Source organism: Trachypithecus francoisi, unplaced genomic scaffold, assembly GCF_009764315.1.
Source record: "Trachypithecus francoisi isolate TF-2019V2 unplaced genomic scaffold, Tfra_2.0 Lachesis_group3, whole genome shotgun sequence".
NCBI classification, from domain to species: Eukaryota; Metazoa; Chordata; class Mammalia; order Primates; family Cercopithecidae; genus Trachypithecus; species Trachypithecus francoisi.
In genome coordinates, this window is record NW_022681468.1 from 79,265,833 (window position 1) to 79,286,794 (window position 20,962).

The 20,962-nt window shown below is 35.6% G+C and overlaps 1 pseudogene across 1 annotated transcript; it reads left to right on the forward strand.

Annotated features, from left to right (window-relative positions):
* Positions 1–677: 677 nt before the first annotated feature.
* Positions 678–1,460, forward strand: LOC117069879 (annotated as a pseudogene). The gene has a single exon (XR_004431701.1). The product of XR_004431701.1 is annotated as a 60S ribosomal protein L14-like (transcript).
* The last annotated feature ends 19,502 nt before the right edge of the window (positions 1,461–20,962 follow it).

The window sequence follows — 20,962 nt, forward strand, 5'->3', positions numbered from 1 at the left end:
TTTTGGCTTTTGTTGCCATTGCTCTTGGTGTTTTAGACATGAAGTCCTTGCCCATGCCTATGTCCTGAATGACATCACCTAGGTTTTCTTCTAGGGTTTTTATGGTTTTAGGTCTAACATTTAAGTCTCTAATCCATCTTGAATTAATTTTTGTATAAGGTGTAAGGAAGGGATCCAGTTTCAGCTTTCTACTTATGACTAGCCAATTTTCCCAGCACCATTTATTAAACAGGGAATCCTTTCCCCATTTCTTGTTTTTGTCAGGTTTGTCAAAGATCAGATGGCTGTAGATGTGTGGTATTATTTCTGAGGACTCTGTTCTGTTCCATTGGTCTATTTCTCTGTTGTGGTACCAGTACCATGCTGTTTTGGTTACCATAGCCTTGTAGTATAGTTTGAAGTCAGGTCGCATGATGCCTTCAGCTTTGTTCTTTTGGCTTAGAGAAAGCAGGAAAGATCTAAAATTGACACCCTAACATCACAATTAAAGGAACTAGAGAAGCAAGAGCAAACACATTCAAAAGCTAGCAAAAGGCAAGAAATAACTAAGATCAGAGCAGAACTGAAGGAGATACAGACACAAAAACCCCTCCAAAAAATCAATGGATCCAGGAGCTAGTTTTTTGAAAAGATCAACAAAATCGATCGACCACTAGCAAGACTAATAAAGAAGTAAAGAGCCTTCTCGCCTAACGCCGCCAACATGGTGTTCAGGCGCTTCGTGGAGGTTGGCCGGGTGGCCTACGTCTCCTTTGGACCTCATGTCGGAAAATTGGTCGCGATTGTAGATATTATTGATCAGAACAGGGCTTTGGTCGATGGACCTTGCACTCAAGTGAGGAGACAGGCCATGCCTTTCAAGTGCATGCAGCTCACTGATTTCACCCTCAAGTTTCCACACAGTGCCCGCCAGAAGTATGTCCAACAAGCCTGGCAGAAGGCAGACATCAATACAAAATGGGCAGTCACACGATGGGCCAAGAAGACTGAAGCCAGAGAAAGGAAAGCCAAGATGACAGATTTTGATCGTTTTAAAGTTATGAAGGCAAAGAAAATGAGGAACAGAATAATCAAGAATGAAGTTAAGAAGCTTCAAAAGGCAGCTCTCCTGAAAGCTTCTCCCAAAAAAGCACCTGGTACTAAGGGTACTGCTGCTCCTGCTGCTAAAGTTCCAGACAAAAAGATGACCACTGTGAGTAAAAGGGCTCCAGCCCAGAAGGTTCCTGCCCGGAAGGCCACAAGCCAGAAGGCTGCGCCTGCTCCAAAAGCTCAGAAGGGTCAAAAACTCCAGCCCAGAAAGCACCTGCTCCAAAGGCATCTGGCAAGAAAGCATAAGTGGCAATCAAAAGAAGTATTAAAGGTTCTTTTTGACATGTTGGCAAATGTATTTAAGCCTTTGGATTTAAAGCCTGTTGAAGCTGGAGTTAGGAGGCAGATTGATGGTAGGATTATAATAAACATTAATAATCAAAAAAAAGAGAGAAGAATCAAATAGACACAATAAAAAATGATAAAGGGGATATCACCACGGACCCCACAGAAATACAAGCTACCATCAGAGAATACTATGAACACCTTTACACAAATAAACTAGAAAACCTAGAAGAAATGGATAATTTCCTGGACACTTACACTCTCCCAAGACTAAACCAGGAAGAAGTTGAATCCGTGAATAGACCAATAGCAGGCTCTGAAATTGAGGCAATAATTAATAGCCTACCAACCAAAAAAAAGTCCAGGACCAGATGGATTCACAGCCAAATTCTACCAGAGGCACAAGGAGGAGATGGTACCATTCCTTCTGAAACTATTCCAATCAATAGAAAAAGAGGGAATCCTCCCTAACTCATTTTATGAGGCCAACATCATCCTGTTACCAAAGCCTGACAGAGATACAACAAAAAAAGAGATTTTTAGACCAATATCCCTGATGAACATCGATGAAAAATCCTCAATAAAATACTGGCAAACTGAATCCATCAAAAAGCTTACCCACCATGATCAAGTGGGCTTCATCCATGGGATGCAAGGCTGGTTCAACATTCGCAAATCAGTAAACATAATCCAGTATATAAACAGAGCCAAAGACAAAAATCACATGATTATCTCAACAGATGCAGAAAAGGCCTTTGACAAAATTCAACAGCCCTTCATGCTAAAAACTCTCAATAAATTCGGTATTGATGAAACGTATCTCAAAATAATAAGAGCTATTTATGACAAACTCACAGCCAGTATCATACTGAATGGGCAAAAACTGGAAAAATTCCCTTTGAAAACTGGCACAAGACAGGGATGCCCTCTCTCACCACTCCTATTCAACATAGTCTTGGAAGTTCTGGCTAGGGCAATCAGGCAAGAGAAAGAAATCAAGGGTATTCAGTTAGGAAAAGAAGAAGTCAAATTGTCCCTGTTTGCAGATGACATGACTGTATATTTAGAAAACCCCATTGTCTCAGCCCAAAATCTCCTTAAGCTGATAAGCAACTTCAGCAAAGTCCCAGGATACAAAATCAATGTGCAAAAGTCACTAGCAATCTTATACACCAGTAACAGACAAACAGAAAGCCAACTCATGAGTGAATTCCCATTCACAGTAGCTTCAAAGAGAATAAAATACTTAGGAATCCAACTTACAAGGGATGTAAAGGACCTCTTCAAGGAGAACTACAAACCACTGCTCAGTGAAATAAAAGAGGACACAAATAAATGGAAGAACATGTCATGCTCATGGATAGGAAGAATCAGTATTGTGAAAATGGTCGTACTGCCCAAGGTAATTTATAGACTCAATGCCATTCCCATTAAGCTACCAATGACTTTCTTCACAGAATTGGAAAAAACTGCTTTAAAGTTCATATGGAACCAAAAAAAGAACCCGCATTGCCAAGACAATCCTAAGCCAAAAGAGGTGTGATTTTTATACCTTTATTTGAAGAAGATGTGAGTAATCATGGAATGTGCTTCTTTGGTCCCCAAATACAGATATAGAGTCCTGAGATCTGAGGAAACTCTTTGGATGTTAATCCAATATCTTCGATATGAAAAATCGGAAATCAGCATGATTATCTTTTACTTTTTATGTTAACCTATTTTTTAGTCTGGTCTAGATGGTTGAAAAACATTTTAAGCATATTTTTAAATGTAAAATAAAAATCTAGCACAGGTATAAATATGTTTCCTCAGGTGGATTTTCACTTATGTTCAATAAACTTTTTCAATCTAAAGTTTTAAGTCTTTTGAGGTTTTGAATTGATCATTAATCTTTCATCAGTTCTGTGTTTTTATTCAAAACTTTTTAAAAAATTATATTTAAGTCATATATGTTGTGTCTGCTCTCCACATCACTTCTTTTCCCTTTCAGTTAGAAGAAACTTTCTCCGGCTTTTCATCTTCTTCATGGATTTAATTTTTCACCATTGTTGTGGTGGTTGTTACTCATTGTTCCTTTGTTTTTTTGTTTGTTTTTTGAGACGCAGTCTAGCTCTGTCGCCCAGGCTGGGGTGCAGTGGCCGGATCTCCGCTCACTGCAAGCTCCGCCTCCCGGGTTTACGCCATTCTCCTGCCTCAGCCTCCGGACTAGCTGGGACTACAGGCGCCTACCACCACGCCCGGCTAAATTTTTGTATTTTTAGTAGAGACGGGGTTTCACCGTGTTAGCCAGGATGATCTCGATCTCCTGACCTCGTGATCCGCCCGCCTCGGCCTCCCAAAGTGCTGGGATTACAGGTATGAGCCACTGCGCCCGGCCTCAATTGCTCCATTGCTTTAATATAATCACTTTGATTCCGTTTTATGCATTGTGCACTCTTATCTCATGTTGTTTCCTTCTTTTTTTTTAACTCCTTACAAACACAAGTTAAAAAAAAATTGTAATTGTTTATTCTGTTTATTCAGTAAGTTTATTTTGTAAAAAAAAAAAAAAAAATTGCCAAGAATTTTTATTTGTTGGTTTGTTTGTTTGAAACAGAGTCCCTCTGCCGCCCAGGCTGGATGGAGTTCAGGGGCTGGATCCCCGCTCACTGCAGCCTCCGCCTTCCAGGCTCAAACAATTCTCCCACCTCAGATTCTGGAGTAGCTGGTACTACAGGCGTGCGCCACCGCTACCGGCTAATTTTTGTATTTTTAGTAGAGACAGGGTTTCGCCACAGTGCCCAGGCCGGTCTCAAACTCTTCACCTTAAGTGACCCACTTCGGCCCACCAAACTGCTGGGATGACAGGCGTGAGCCACTGCTCTGGGCCGATTGCCATGATTTTTAAGAGTTGTTCCCATTATAGTGATAAATCGAGAAAGCAGAAAGTAAAAATGCAGGTTCACGTGCCCACAGACCTCAAAGGCCCCAAAAAGGAGAGTGAATCATTAAGACTGACCACAGTATCAACCACTGTGCTATTACTCATCTCTTTCTGGGATGATTTTTTTCTATCACTTATCTACTTAATTTGTGATTATATAAACTCTGTTTTCAACACACAGCTATAGCTGTGAAGATAGATTGACAGCTTGTTACATTACAAGCGCTTGGTAAATATGAATGATTATGATGATGAGGTGCTGCAGAAATCGTGATTTCAGAACACCATTGTACAACTCTCAACCTCACATAGAAGCTTAAAAATACTAAATGATACTGACCTTGCTTACTTTACTTGGGAAAACCAACAATTTTCTTTACAAATATCCAGTAAAAGAAAACAATTGAGTTCATCTGATAGCTGCTATAAAACACAAAATAATGAAAACTTACAATCTAGAATAGTAAATCTGAGCTTTCAGGAGATAAGAATCATTTGACCTATTTACAAATTAGAACATGCAGTCAGTATGTATTTATAAAATTAATTTATATAAGTGATTTCAAAACATGTGATCTTAGATCATAAGCCCTCTTTATTTAGCTGAAATAATCATAATAAAAAGTTGTTGGCAGCAAAACTTGTAATAAATATTTCTGAATGGAGATTTAATTAATTATAACAGCAATGTTTGAACAATCATTGCCAAAATAAATAAATGCCACCAAGAACACAGGCCTTCCATGCAATTTGCATTACATTAACAGATCTCATTTTTATCATCAGCAACTTTTTACTAAGAAGCCATTGTGAACAAAATATTAGCAGTGCTCTCCTTGCTACAGATATGATCAACTGTATTTTCTCAGGTGAGTGGGAACAAGGAGGTGGATCATGGGGAAGAGGAAACAAGATATGAGTCTTTTGGCCTCTCTTTCAGCTTCATTTACAACAATTGCAAATATTAGGAGTCCAACAACAATTTTATTTGTTTGAACTTACTGATTTGCCCATCCTTCAAACTTAGAAAAAAAATCAACCACATTTTTTCCCAGTATTATGAGAATCTTTGAGAGTTCTGCTATAGAAACGTACATGTCGCTGTCAAGATATAGCTACTCAGTCTCTTGTATTATTGCCTAACTAAACTATTGCCTAATAAAATAATATAAGGCCAGATATCCTAACTCTATTTATGTATTCATTTAACTCATGTGTTATATTTTAAGCTTATCTCCTTAATGGTTTTTCGCTTGTGCTTCACAAGAGCCTGGTATCATTTCAGTTGTGACACTCCACACTGAGTATAGAAATCTTACAAGATACAAACACATGCTTCGCTAATGAGACTACCAACAAACTCCAGTCTGTTTCTGCTCTACTCTTTTGGATATGTCTCACTATCATGCTTCATTTAGTAGGTCCAGTTGTTATATTATGCAATTCATATTAATCCTCCTTAATATACTTTTGGCCATCAAATGGCACATAGGTAAGCCATTAATAAATATTTGTAATTAAGCTTAAATAAAATAGTTCTGTAATAAAAGCCAAATAAGACACCACTGGGCTGTAAAAGGAGCATTTTTAACCCTAGCCCTTATTGTTTAAATAACAGTTTAAACTAAAAGGCAAGGAATCATGGATATACAATATAATATATATCTGAATAAATGAGAACCTTTAGAGTTATACAACAACTAGAGGCTATTTTCTGCCGTGGAAATTCAGGTAGAGACACTAAAGAAAGATCTCTTGTGTCTTCAAAACTCATCTGGGAAGCTTCTTAGGAAACACGAGGTAGGACTTCATGCGAATGAGAAATAAACTTCCATTGTGTTTAAGAAAAAAAAAAATCAGGAAAGTCTCTTAAAACTCTTGCTTCAGACTACAACCACACGCACTGAGTCTTTTTAGAAGAATGTTTTACAGTAAGCATTAGTCTATTTTCTGGTAAGGAGAGACAGTCCTCCATACTTGCAGCATTTCTTGCACTATATGAATTTATGAAATAGCGAACAGCATTGGTAAACATTAAACTATATTAATAGAATTTATGAAACCTCCGTTGATAAGTAAATGCCTATACAGATGACACTTAAAGGTGTTACGCTGTCTCTGATAGATAATTTAGCATCATATTGAGGAGTGACAAAAACAAGCTTAAAATAGTATGGGATGCTAAGAGAAAATTTGTATCAGAGGCTAACCAAATAAGGAACCAGGTTCCCATATACTCATGTCTCAGCTACACTTGGACAGGGACTTCAGCAATATTCTTGTAATGAAAGCCTAGTAATCAACATTAGTATCAACATGTAGACTATTTCATACAATGTGCTCAGCTATTTCCACCCAAATTTTTGTTTTATTTATAAATAACATGTTTAATAGAACCTTTTCAAGTACTTATGGCTTAAATTTGATTCTGCTTCCTAACTACTGAGACTGAACTCTTTGGAGGAATTCCTCTTCTAAATGAAATTAGTAATGGCTAGAGATTCTGCCTCACCAACCCAACATGTATTTTTGTCATATACCTTTGCAACTATGTCCTCGGCCTTAGCTGCACAAAGGCTATTCTTGCTGAATGATAGAGAGTTTACAAAAGTATGTAGAATGTCCACTGGGAATTAGTCCAAGACCTAGATCTAGAATACTAGATACCAAAATAAAATGAGTATTATTAGATTACAAAATGACCCAATTTTTTTCTGTCTTCATTTCTCAGTGGGATTTAATGGAATCATTGTAAGCAACCATAACAAAGTAGAAAAGAGACCAGGGAACCACACATATCTGCTCATTTCTCTCTGAAATTTCCATTTCTTTTGAGTCCTATTGCTTTACTTAATTAATGTTTTATGATTCATCATTCTCAACTATCTGTCCATAGCAAATACAAAATTTGTTCTTATTTGCATCCATCCTGTAACTCTGTCGGTAAAATAGCCTCCTTGTTGTCTCTTCTCCCACATCACAACCATGCCACAAATCATTCTGACATTTTTTCTTTCTCATCATCTTGACCTTCATATTCCCATTCCTGAGAATACCACTGTTACGCAATAAAAGCTACAGAGACACTGAAGATAGAGGAATGCAATTTTACCAAAACCATTCATAATGGTAAAATTAAAAATCAATTATTTGTATTTTGTTCAATAGACAATAGCTATAAATAATCTGAACGGAATGAAGTAGAATAAATTAATGTTTTCCTATGAAGGATATGTGTGGGTATTCTAGTACCTGACCCTCAGAAATCCACCAAGCAACATTTAGCTAACTCGCAAATTTCCATATACATTTAATGCACTAGTAACAAAATGAGATCAACAATAGTACCAAGAGTTTCTACAAAACAACAATCAGTAGTGAAAGTGTCTACAGAGGAACATTTTTACTTTTTGAACATAAAATGATCAATCTAAAGGATATATTTTGGCGAATTAGGTAAGAGTATTAGGTAACAATTGGTTCCATTATCTTTTGGTTAGAATACAATTATCAAAATGTAGAAAGGATTTTGATTGAAAATATACCCTTGATTTTATGTAAAAAGATTATTTCTATGTCATATATTGTAGTTAATTGTGTTAGTAAAATAATTGCACCAAAGTGGATGTTCTCGAGTCATTTATGTAAAATGTAAGAGACATAGTATTATATTCAATAGCAATAATGGAATGTATATTATGGAATCTTTAAAAATGAGCCATCAGCAAATTAGCAGGTATATCCTGGCAATAGTACTTGCATAGTGACAAAATTGCTGTATTTTCTAGGGGAAGAACTGGGTAGTAAATTTAATACTATACCAAAGTTCATTTAACAAGGGGACTTTTCACAAGAATCTACCATTGTGAGAAAAATAAAAATAAAAGCAAATAAACTAAAACACCTGAAACTACACAGAAGCCCTCCACTATGTTTCCATGACACCAGTTACAGAAATCCAAGAGTGTTTAAATCCTGCCTCTGGCAATGTTATATATAACATGTGTAAATTGTATTCTCAAGCCTTGAACTGAAAAATTTGCTTCTCTTCAGCTCTTCTTGTGGGCTGAGAAAATAAAAGTCTGCAGGAAAAAACAAGTATGACATGAACAATAAACATAATAGATTTTTGGACTTTCCATCCCTACATTTTGTACTCTGAGGTTCCTTTGTGTTGCCAAAGAGAATAGAATTTTCCCAAAGCAATACTGGTAGTTGAGGCAATATTCCACAAATGAAGAAGTTCATTAGAATTAGGAAGGAGCTACTTCTAATTGACAGTTCACACAGCTCCATAGCCGTGTTTATACCCAGTTTAGCCATCATCCATCACATTTCTGTTCCCTAGAGGTACAACACAGGAAGTTCTTTGTTTCTTAGCAGAGACTTTCCAGATAGCCAACAGAGGTCTCTCAGAGCTTTTCCAAAAGAGATTGGGTAAGAAAGCACAGGTAATTGCAGACCAGAACAAGGAACAGCATAAGAGAAAAAGCGCTCTTAGCATAGCACTGGGCTCTTAATAGACATTCAAAAAAAAATTAAATTAATTAATTTTTAAAATTCCATATCTTACACATTCTATAATCAGAGTCACTGAATTAGGAGTTTTTCATCTCCCTTTTTCCTTAACAATCTGCAAGAAGACATTCAAATTTAGAAACTAGACATACCCACACCCATCTACATGCAAATCAGTATTTGTGTGCAACCCCAGGCATCTGAAAATGTTAATATTTACAACTATCAGTTTCAATTTAATAGTATAACATATTATATTGCAAAGTGTTTTAAAATAAGGGAGTGCGCATATTCACAAATACTCTCTCTTGAATTTTGGACCTGATTTTTGAAAGTAGTATCGGGAGTCCCCTTTCCTTCACACTCCACAATCTTCTTCAAATTTTTCAGAGAAGTCCCTGGAAAACAACAAGGGCACAAAATATAACCATCTTGGAACACAATCCTACTACTAGGGCAATGAACTTTTTCATCAAAAGAGTGCAGAATCCCAGCACTTCGGGAGGCCGAGGCAGGCGATTCATGAGGTCAGGAGATCAAGACCATCCTGGCCAACATGGTGAAACCTCATCTCTACTAAAAATAAAAACATTAGCCAGGCATGGTGGCAGGTACTTGTAATCCCAGCTACTCGAGAAGCTGAGGCTGGAGAATTGCTTGAACCCGGGAGGTGGAGTTTGCAGTGAGCTGAGACCATGCCATAGCACTCTAGCCTGGTGACAGTATGAGACTTCACCTCAAAAAAAAAAAAAAAAAAAAATAGTGCAGAAGATAAGACTTCCTGTAATTTCCCCATTAGTAACAGAAAAGAAGACAGAGTCTGGAATTACATAGCTTTCCCCTTGAGATTTGTCTTGAGTCTAAAGAACCTAGGGAAATAAAAAGGAGATGACATTTACTGAGTGTACATTACAAACAAAACACAACACTTTATGCCTTATATATTATATATTTAATCTTTGCACTAGTCCTGTGAGGTAGGTGGTACTTATCCCATCTTACCAATGATGAAACTGACACTCAGAAAGGTTAGGTAACATTTCAAGATTACACTGTTAGCAAAAAGAGGGCTCTGTCTGACTCAGTGGCAGCCTTTGCTGAACTGTCTACTGAAGTAGACTGGCTCTCGAACAAGAGCCATCTGCTTGGGCTTATTCTGGCTTCTGGGGTTTATGAAAAGAGAAACCGAGGTTCTTCTTCAGAACTCTGTCTTGAAAAATCACTTTTTAAATCAATTTCAAAATTATCAATTAAAAAGACAGAACAGAAGGAGGACTTTGAAAGAGAGAAGCCAGAGAAAGGGAAAGGAAAGGGGTCTTTAACTCAAAGGATGCCTGCCTTGGTAAATATAAAGAAAAAAAAAAATAATAGGAACATGAAAACCCCCTTTCTCTCTGAAGGACTCCAGCAGTCAAAACAAAAATGTGGTCTAAAACTCTAGGGGTTCACCAAGGGAAAATTCAAGATGAACCAGTTTTCTCAATACTCCTATTCCTCAGCTGATTGATAATTTAGTGATTACGATATCTAGATTGCTATAATAAAATAGGACTTAAATCTTTTTAGAAATCAAAGCTATTAGGTTGAACCATGTGAAAATGTCATCTTTGTTGATCAAAAATGGTTGAATAATAACAATTCAGTGTGGTTCAATCTAACGTATTAGGTTGTTAACACCAATCCAAACATAGCAGAAGACCAAAATAATGAGAATTCAAACATACCAATAACTCTGGATCATGTAAAATATAAGTTTTGACCCACACAGTTTCTCTGACCAAAGTTGATATGCCAGTTTGCAGGTAGAACGTTCCCAAAAGACAGTAGTCCAGTGCTCTGAAATATTACTAAGGAAACAGTCTTTTGCCATAACAGCAGTTTCACATATGGCAAAGCAAAACACATGCGAACAAAAGTTCTATTTCTCCCATGCCAGGGGCAGTTTTTCAGACTAAGATAGCTGGTCTGTGCTTAACTATTCTCACAGCTATGGAGAAGCTTTAGTTAGGACCTCAGTGTAAATTATATTCAGCCAATAATTGTATGGAAGTATCAATTTAATTTTTAAAGAACAAGCCTTTGAGGCTTAGCACAACTAAGCCTGAATTAACATGTTTGCTACAAGGGCTGAGGCAAGCTGCTGGCTACGCTGGCCAATTCCAGTATACAGCCAACCCCCTTAGGTTTTCTACTGCATGTTTAAAAGGCCTGTTCTCTATGGCAAAGGCAGAATATATCCTGTAGGCTCCCTATGCAGCAAGAGGCTAAAATAGCATTTAAATTTGATCCTTGGAACCAAGGGGGAAATACAAAGCTGTCCAATTTCAGAAGAGTTGGAATGCAATTCAGCTGATATCACTGTCATGCTTAGGAAAAGGAAAAGGCAGACAAGCCCAAGAGGAGATAGTCACAACAAACAAGAACTCTGGATCTCTGAAATGAGAATCTACTGCCAAGTCCTCTCATCTAACAGTGCACAGTGTTGTGAACTCCTGGGGAAACTCAGACTCTCCACAGATGGGCATTTGTGGCATATGTTTTCCCTTCACAGTACACTGTAAATGGATACTTTCCTTTCTGCTTTGCTTCTTTGTCTAAAATTTAAGAGCACATTTAATTGTGCTAGGCACTTTCCTAGACATTAGGTCTAGATCCCAGATATTGGTGGACTAAGAGGAGAAGACCCCTAAGAAATTGTTTTAGGAAGAACCACATCACTTTGGAAATGGTGAGTGAACAAGAAGTCCAATAGAGAACAATTCTAATAAGGATAACACACCTCAAATATGCAGAAGTTAGGCAACTAAGGCACCATTTAGTGAACTAACATGGGTTTAATTTATAAGTATGTAAGCGAATTTAGAAAAATATACATTTATAAGAAAGTAAGATTTTTGCTTTCTCGTTAAAGGGGTATACCCTTTAGTGCTAGTCTTTGCATTTCTGACTCGTTCATCCCTCCCCACCTCAACTCTTAGATTATTTCCCTTTGTCTTACTTAATTGAAAAACTTCCCTTAAGGGATAAGTATCTGCATATTACCTTAAATGTAACCTGCCATTTTTCACAAGCAGCTTCTTTAGAATGGCCCCATGATTTTTTGTATGTTACTATGATTAGAAAATTAAAGCAAAATGGAGAATTGGTTGATAAAGTTATTGAGTGAAGAAACTCCAAGATTGTATCTCAGATATTCCTAAAATAAATAACATCCCTTTTCCGCATTATGATTGAAATCATACATATTGTAATCTGAGTTTTCAGCATAAATGTTTCCAAAATAAAGGAAGTCATGTGGATAAAACAAAGGCGAGAGTATTCTGATGCCTTCTATGTTCAGCTCTATCTGTGCCAAGTTCTTTGATAATTCTATTACCAGATTCTCCTATACAAAGAGGCTTAACTGAAACCTGTATGTGTTATACAATTAAATTATGTGTGACTAAAAAGAAATAAAATGTTTTCCTTTTCTAAAATATAGTTAATAAAAATTGATTTTCCCAATTTTGTCCATACTCACTTTTTAATCAAATGCACTTATTAAGTCATTTCTTAGACACTGCAGTGTACGTATGAGGTTTTTGTTTGTTTGTTTGTTTTTCCGGTAATAAAACTTTTTGTCCATCTCTTGTTAAAGCACACAGATTTCCCTTCAGGAAACTGGAGTACATTATGTTTTTATTGCCAATCTTCCCCCTCTCTATATTTATATTTTCTGCAGTTCTTTCAACAGTAGCAGATTATACTTCCCTGCCTCGTTGATTGGCTGTGTTATTTGCTTTGATCAATGGGAGCATGAGCAGATATGACATGAAGGCTTCAAATGTACTTGAACCAGTGCCTCCAGGGTTCTTTAGCCATTGCTATGAACAGAAGATATCCCTGGTGGCACACAGTCCCTAGAATAATGAGAGACATGTGGAGATGAACAAAAACAACGCCTCGCCTGTAGCCACGCCAGGGTGAGTTCAGCTAAGATCAGTCAAACCCCAGCAAACCCATGGAAATATGAGCAAGCAATAATTGCTTATTGTTTTACGAGGATAATAGTTTGTAGTTCTATTATTCAATATCATTGGCACCATATCTAAGTGATAACAGAAACAAATTCTTACCCTTATCAATTCTAGTGAGACTTTCAGTAAAGATTATCGTCTTCCACTAAAAAGAGATGGGCATATGACCAAAGTTAGGTCAATCTGACTCTCTCTCTTAAGAATTCCAATCAACCTGAGTAACAAAGACAGAAAACAGTTGAAGCTATTTCATCCCAGAAATTCTGCAGAGATTATGCAATACTTCTTAAAATCCAAATTCCTAAAACAGCCAAGAATCTTGACTTTTCCAGGACTTCAGATTTTTCTTTATTCTGTTGAGCTAATACATATTAATTAAATTCATTCATTTGTTCTTAAGTTAGTGACTAATTTTCTGTTGCTGGTAACTCAAAAACTTTAATGATATAAGGACTTCATTTTTCAATCTCTAAATAAATTCATTGAATAGCAAAATATCTTATCATTATTTGTATTTTTCAGGACCGATCAAAATTCACAATGAGAAGGGAGTTGCCTACTACAATGGGAATTTCTACAAACAAGTTAAAAAAAACAAAGGCTTCAACATCAGGTAACTTACTTGAATATTTTATTTGACGTAAGAAAATGAATAAGACCTGATGATGACTCTTTTTGTTTTAGAACATTAATAAAAGTATTTCCACCAACAAACATTTCATACATGTTATTCTTATTTTATTACAGAAGCTATACATAATAAAATCAAAGAACCCTCTTGAAATGGCATGTAACATGCCAAATATAAATGGAGTCAGAATTATTTAAACTTATTTTAAATAACTCATGAAAATGCAAATATTTATTTTAAATGATGATATAATTCCCATTTCCAGCAATATGATAATCAAAATAATCTGAAAACTCAGCTGCTACCAACCAGCTACAAATGGGAATAAAATTTTATTGCATATTTTAGCTGCATAGCCAATATTTAAATTACACTTGTGAGATATCCTCAGAAACCAAAACTGGAAAAGGAACGAAAAGTAGGGGAGAACTACAGGGCTGATAATTTTGCTGGGGTGGAGTGGGCTACAGTTAATTCCTCTCGTTAACAAAGGATCTTGGATTTTAATGCCAAGATGTAGCTAATATTCTGTGTCTGAGAAAGGAATGGATTATTAGTGATAGCCTACCACAAAGCTGAGACCCTTACCATCAGTGAAAGGATAGACACTGTATAGGTAAATATGGACTATAAGTAAACTTATGCTTTTCCCTGAAATTTAGGTGAATAAAGAACTGATCTGAGAATCAGAAATAGTGCTGAACTTAACATGGATTTGAAGTTCAAATCAAAATATCAAACTGTACGGTGCTTAAAGTACAAAATTATATTAAAACACAGCACCAGTTTGATTACAATACCTTTAGCACATGGCATAAGCCAATGCAGACACCTAAAATGAACAATACTAACGATAAATAGCAACAATGATACAATTATAGCAGAGATTTACACTGCTAAGAAAAAACTAAGAACAAAGTTAGCCAATGACTATAAACTGTTAATTAAAAGACTTACTAGAAAAAGATAACTTACTAATATATTTCATATATATGTATTTCCATTAGAGAAATTGAATTGGTCTACACCAGTGTTTCTCAACTTTGTCACCATTGGTGATTTGGACTAATAACTATTTGTTTTCAGAAGCTGCCATATACATTGTGGGATATTGAGCAGCGTATCTGGTCCCTATTCACTAGATGCCTGTAGCAAACTCAGAGTTTCGATAATTTTGTCTCCAATTCTCAAGGATGACTGAGGGGTTCAAGACTTCAGTGGAGGCAGTAACTGCAGATATGGTGGAGATAGCAAGATAACTAAATTACAAGTGGAGCCTAAAGATGGGACTGAATTGCTGCAATCTAATGGTCAAACATAAATGGATGAAGAGTTGCTTCTTTTGGATGAGCAGTGAAAGGTGCTTCTTGAGAAGGAATCTACTCTTGGTGAAGATGCTGTGAACATTGTTGCAATGACAGGAAACGATTTAGAACATTCCACAAACTTAGTTGGTAAATCAGCAGCAGGGTTTGAGAGGACTGACTCCAGTTTTGAAAAAAAGTTCTACTGTGAGTAAAATGCTTTCAAACAGCATTTCATGCTACAGAGAAATATTTCGCGAATGATAGAGTCCATTCACATGGCAAACTTCATTGTTGTGTTATTTTAAGAAATGACCACAGCCACTCCATCCTTTAGCAATCACTACCCTGATTAGTCAGCAACCATCAACATTGAGGTAGGATCCTCCACCAGCAAAAAGATTACAACTTGCAAAAGGCTCAGATGATTATTAGCACTGTTTCATATGTGTATTATTTTTTCAGATATGTTATTGCACACTTAGACTATAGTACAGTGTAATCATTACTTTTATATGCACTAGGAAGCCAAAAACCTCTTATGATTCACATTACTGTGATATTTGGTCTACTGTGGTGGTCTGGTACCAAACTCGCAGTATCTCTGAGGTGTGCCTGTACAAGTTCTCCAAAACCACAAATTAACAAATAATCTCCTCCTTTAAAAACTTGTCCCTGAGACTCAAGAGAGAATTTATTTTATGCAATGGGTCTTACGTTAATGTGAAAATTACATAAGGGAAAAATGACAAGTAGGTGTGACTTCATAAAATGGAAGAAAAAATTCTTAATATTAGAAAACTAATTCTTTCAACACTTGTACACTGCTAGTGGGAATGTAAATTAGTTCAGGCACTACAGAAAGTAGTATGGAGATTTCTCAAAGAACTTAGAACAAAAGTACCATTCGACCAGCTATCCCATTACTGAGTATATACCAAAGGCATATAAATCGTTCTACCATAAAGACACATGCGCATGTATGTTCCTTGCAGCACATTCACAATAGGAAAGACACAGACTCGACCTAGATGCCCATCAATGGTGGACTGGATAAAGAAAATATGGTACATATTCACTATGCCATACTATGCAGCCATACAAAAAATGAAATCATGTCATTTGCAGCAACATAGATGCAGCTGTTGATTATCATCCTAAGCAAATTAACGTGGGAACAGAAACCAGATCCCTCATGTTCTCACTTATAAGTGGTAACGAAACATTGAGTACATGTGACACAAATAAAGGAACAATAAACAATGGGGGCTACTTGAGGATAGAGGGTGGGAGGAAGACGAGAGTCAAAAAACTACCTATCAGGTACTATGCTCACTACGTGAGTGATGAAATCACCAGACCCCAGTGACATGTAATTTACACTAGTGACATGCAATTTGACAACCTGTACCCCTAAAACTAAAATAACATTTGAAAAATTACCTAATTCTTTCAATGTACAAAAGAGTACATCACAACTGAATTGAGAGCATCCTAGGAATTCAAGAAAGAACATTAGAAAAGAATATAGTTTTATCATTTTGATACTGCTACAGATGCATATAGAAGCATGCATGAATCTAATGGACATAATATTGAGCAAAGAAGTCATAAACACATAAGTAAATATGGTATCCCATTTGTTATGAATTTCAAAAACAGACAAAACTAGCATACAGTGTTAGAAGGGTAGTGATTCTTGGCAGATGCAGGGAGTGGATAGAGAAAGTGAAGGGGCATGAGATATTTTATTGTCCTCTGCTCTTATGCTTATTAGGTCTCTCCTTACCTGTGAAGTGCTATTGTTTGCATAGGTATAAGGCTATAAATTTACCCCTGAGTTCTCTTTTATCTACATCTCATAAGTTTTATGATGCTATGTCATCATTCGTATTCAGTTCAAAATACTTTACATTTCTGAATTTAAGTTCTCTTTGACTCACAAATTATTTACAAGTATATTGTATGATTTCCAGGGAGATTTTCTAGTTGTCTTCTTGTTATTTATTCCAGTAATATGATCATGGTCATATAACATCATCTGTGTTATCTTAATCTTTTCAAATTCGTTGAGATTTTGTTTGTGGCAGCAAGTGGACAATTTTTGGTAAATGTTTCATGTGTGCTTAAAAAAATGTGAATTCTGTCATTATTCGTTGAAACTTTTTATGTTTGTCAATCAGGATAAATGTGTTAATTGTGTTGCTCAGCATGCTATGTGCTTGATATTTCTTGCCTTATTAGCCATTGAGAAAGATATGTGAACATCTCCCAATATAATAGTAGACTTGCTAATTTATCTTCTCAGTTTTGTCGAATTTTGTTTTGTAAATTTTGAAAATATGTTTTTGATAATGTAAAGATTTCAGACTGTGATATTTTCTGTTGGATTAGCCCCTATATTGTTATGACTATCTCGCCTTGGCTCTGCCAATTTTTGCTTTTAAGATTGTCTGATAGCATTGCTGGGCCTGCTTAATTTTGTTTAGGATTTTTGTGATACAATTTTTTTTTTTTTTTTTTTTTGCATTTGGTTATTTTAACTTCTCTGTGTTCTTATATTAAGGATGTTTATCTTAATGCAAATTAAAACCACAATGAGATACCATCTCATGCCAGTCAGAATGGTGACTATTAAAAAATCAAGAAATAACAGATGCTGGCAAGGTTGCAGAGAAAAGGAACGGTTTTACACTGTCGGTAGGAATGTAAAGTAGTTTAAACATTGTGGAAGACAGTGTGGTGACGATCAAAGTTCTAGAAACAGAAATACTATTTGACCTAGCAATCCCATTACTATGTATATAACCAAAGGAATATAAATCATTCTATTATAAAGATACATGCTCGTGTTACATTCATTGCATCACTGTTCCCAACAGCAAAAACATGGTATCAACCCAAATACCCATCAATAGTAGATTGGATAAAGAAAATGTGGTACACGTACACCACGGAATACTACACCGCCATCGGAACGAGATCATGTCCTTTGCAGGGACATGGATGGAGCTGGAAGCAGTTATCCTCAGCAAACTAATGCAGGAACTGAAAAGCAAACACCACATGCTCTCACTTATAAGTGGGAGCTGAACCATAAGAACACATGGACACATGTTGAGGAACAACACAAACTGGGGCCTGTCTGGGCAGAGAGTGGGGAGGAAGAACATCAGGAAGAATAGCTAACTGATGATGGGCTTAATACCTAGGCAATGGGTTTATCTGTGCAACAAATCACTATGGCACATGTTTACCTATGTATCAAACCCAAGTTGATTTAAAAAAAAATGTTTCTCTTATAAGAATACTACAATCATGGTGTTTTTTAAAAAATCCAACCTAAACAGTCTTTATTCAGACTATGTCGTCCATCTACATAAAATATAATTACATGTTGGCCTATATCTACACACTTATTATTTGTTTTGTGTTTAGTTCAACTAGCCTATGTTTCCTTTTGCTTTCTTAACTTCTTTTGGATAAGATCAAATATTTCTACTTGTTCTTTTGTTTCTTTCAAGTAGTGTGATTATCTGTTTTTGTTTTGTTTTGATTTTTACTATTCTTATAGTGGTTATGCTAGATATCACAACACAAATCACTGGTTTATAATCAAATAACATTTATATTCCTACTACTTTCTTGATACTACCTGGAAACATAGAACTTGTAAATTACATTGACCTTTCTTACCTTTTATATTATTAGAATCATACTTTTTAGTTCCACATATAATTTAACCCACAGGGTGTTACTGTTATTTTTTGATAGTCTGTAGAATTTAATATTTGCCTGTATGTTTCTCTTGCCTTGTGTTCTTTGTTCTCTTATATAGCACTTCTACATTTCCATCTAGATCATCTCTCCCTTGAAAAGTGTGTCTATTAGTGTTGGTCTGCTAATAATAAATTGCCTGTTTCGTTTGTTTCAAAATTTATTTTACCGTATTTATTGAGCAACATATTTTGGGATAGAAACCTTAGTTGAGAGTTTTTTCTAGAAATATCATTTAATTTTTTCTGATTTGAATAATTTCTAAGACATCAGCTATCAGTCTAGTGTTCCTTTGAAAGCCACGTGTCCTTTTTTCTTTGTTTTTCTGAATGTTTCTTTCTTCTGTGCCTCTGATTCTCAACAGTTTTACTATGATGGCTCTTGGTATGGTTTTCTTTGTATTTGTCCTGCCTGGGATTTGCTAAGTTTTTGGAATAGGTTGATATATCTCACCAAATCTTGAAAATTCTTTATTGTTTGTTCTCTGAATATTGCCTCTGACAGAGAAAGAGACTAATCTCTCTTTCCAGAATTCCAGTTATGATTATATTAAGGTTTTTAATATGCCCATGTGTCTCTTATGCTATTCTTTTTTTATTTTGCTTTTAATTCTGCTTTCTCTGCATTCAGTATTTTCTATTGACTCATCTTTGAATTAATTCATCCTACCTTTTACTTTGTGCAATTGACTATTAAACTCATCTCTTGAGTTCTTCAATTCTATATAATATTTTTAAAATTATGAGTTATTTAATTTTTATATCTTCTTGATTGCTCTTTTTATTGAAATTATTTATCTTTTACACCGATTTTTGTTCATATATTTCTCAATGTTTAATATTTCCATCACAATTAGCTTAAAAGTCTTTGCCAAATTTTATATCTAGATCATATGTAGGTCTGCTTCTAGCATCTAAATTTTATTTTTATTATTAATAAAATGCAAATCTTCCTCCTATTTCCCCAGTTTCTCAGGAAAGAAGCTGAACTCCACCGAGGAGAGAATTACATAGCACTGGTCATTCAGAGAAAAGTAATCTGAAAGCATTTATAGCCATTAATAAGCAAATTTTCATTCATCTCATCATAGCTGGATAAAATGCACTATTTTGTAACTTTAAAAGAATGGTTAAGATATACGATGAAATCTATTAAATGCCTTTCAGACATGTACAATAATCCTATTAACTTTGAACTTAGAAATTCTATTAGGGTTGTCAAATAATTGATACTTACCACCACAAGGATTCAAATGGAACCCCAGTGATGTTGCATCAATAGTGTATGTTCCCACATGAATAAGAGCAAATTCTTGTCAGTAAAGATGCTTTAGTTTAGGTATTATTAGAACTCCATGTGTATTGTAAAACCTACACACAATTTATCACGTTGAAAGGTATAGATTTCATATAGTTCATGGAATGCACAGGTGACAAAGATAAACAACAATACATTTCACAAAATGTAAGTAAAATGACTGTGTATGACTCAGATATGTCTCCCTTTTGAGACAAATGGCATATTTGTAAAAAGTAAAAATTTCTAGTGCACAAATAGATTTTTAAGAATTTTGATCAGTGTTGCCTATTTAATTGCTTCATTTGTTATTTAAAAAAATAGTAGTAGGCTCCAATTTACCCAAAATTGTAAACCCAAAATTATAAACCCAAAACTTGGTTTACAGGGTGACACCAATTCACTTCAAAGCAATTCTGATCATACACAATTTATCCATGTAGAATGATATTCTAAATATCCAATTCTACATATATTGTAGTAAAAGCCACAAACTTGGTGAACAAAACTATCTGTGAGAAGATCTTGGTGTACAGCCATTTAGAATCACAAAGTACTTTGTTTGAAATAGATGGAGAAATTAAAATATGGACTAAAAATGGTAACTGATACAGAAAATGTCTACAAGCTAATGAAATGCTTATGTTTATTCAGACTCAAACAAAGCAAATATTGGTCACCTTATTTTCAAATATATAATCCACAATTGTGGGAGAACCTGGAGAAGTAAAGACTGGATATGGGAGACAGAGGTTCAGAGAAACAGTGACTAACCAAACAGTCTGCTAAGGCAAGTACTTCTAAGCATAAGTGGGTCCACCAACAGGAAAGTTATGGGGAAATGTATAAGAACTTGTGTATTTTGTATAGCTATCACCTCCGTGAGTCCACAGCTATACATGTGGTAGTAGCCATGGACCCATCCTGTTAGTCAATAATAGATGAAAAGACCTGCTCAGTTAGCAGGAGAAAGAAAAGACAGACTACAACTTATCAGGCCCCCCTGTGTCTGTCTGCAAGGACATCTAACCACAGAATGACTTTTGGAGAGTTTCACATCCACCTTCAGAGAGTTTAACCTCCACCTTCCCAACTTTGCATAAGTTCCTTTTTTTTGCCAACT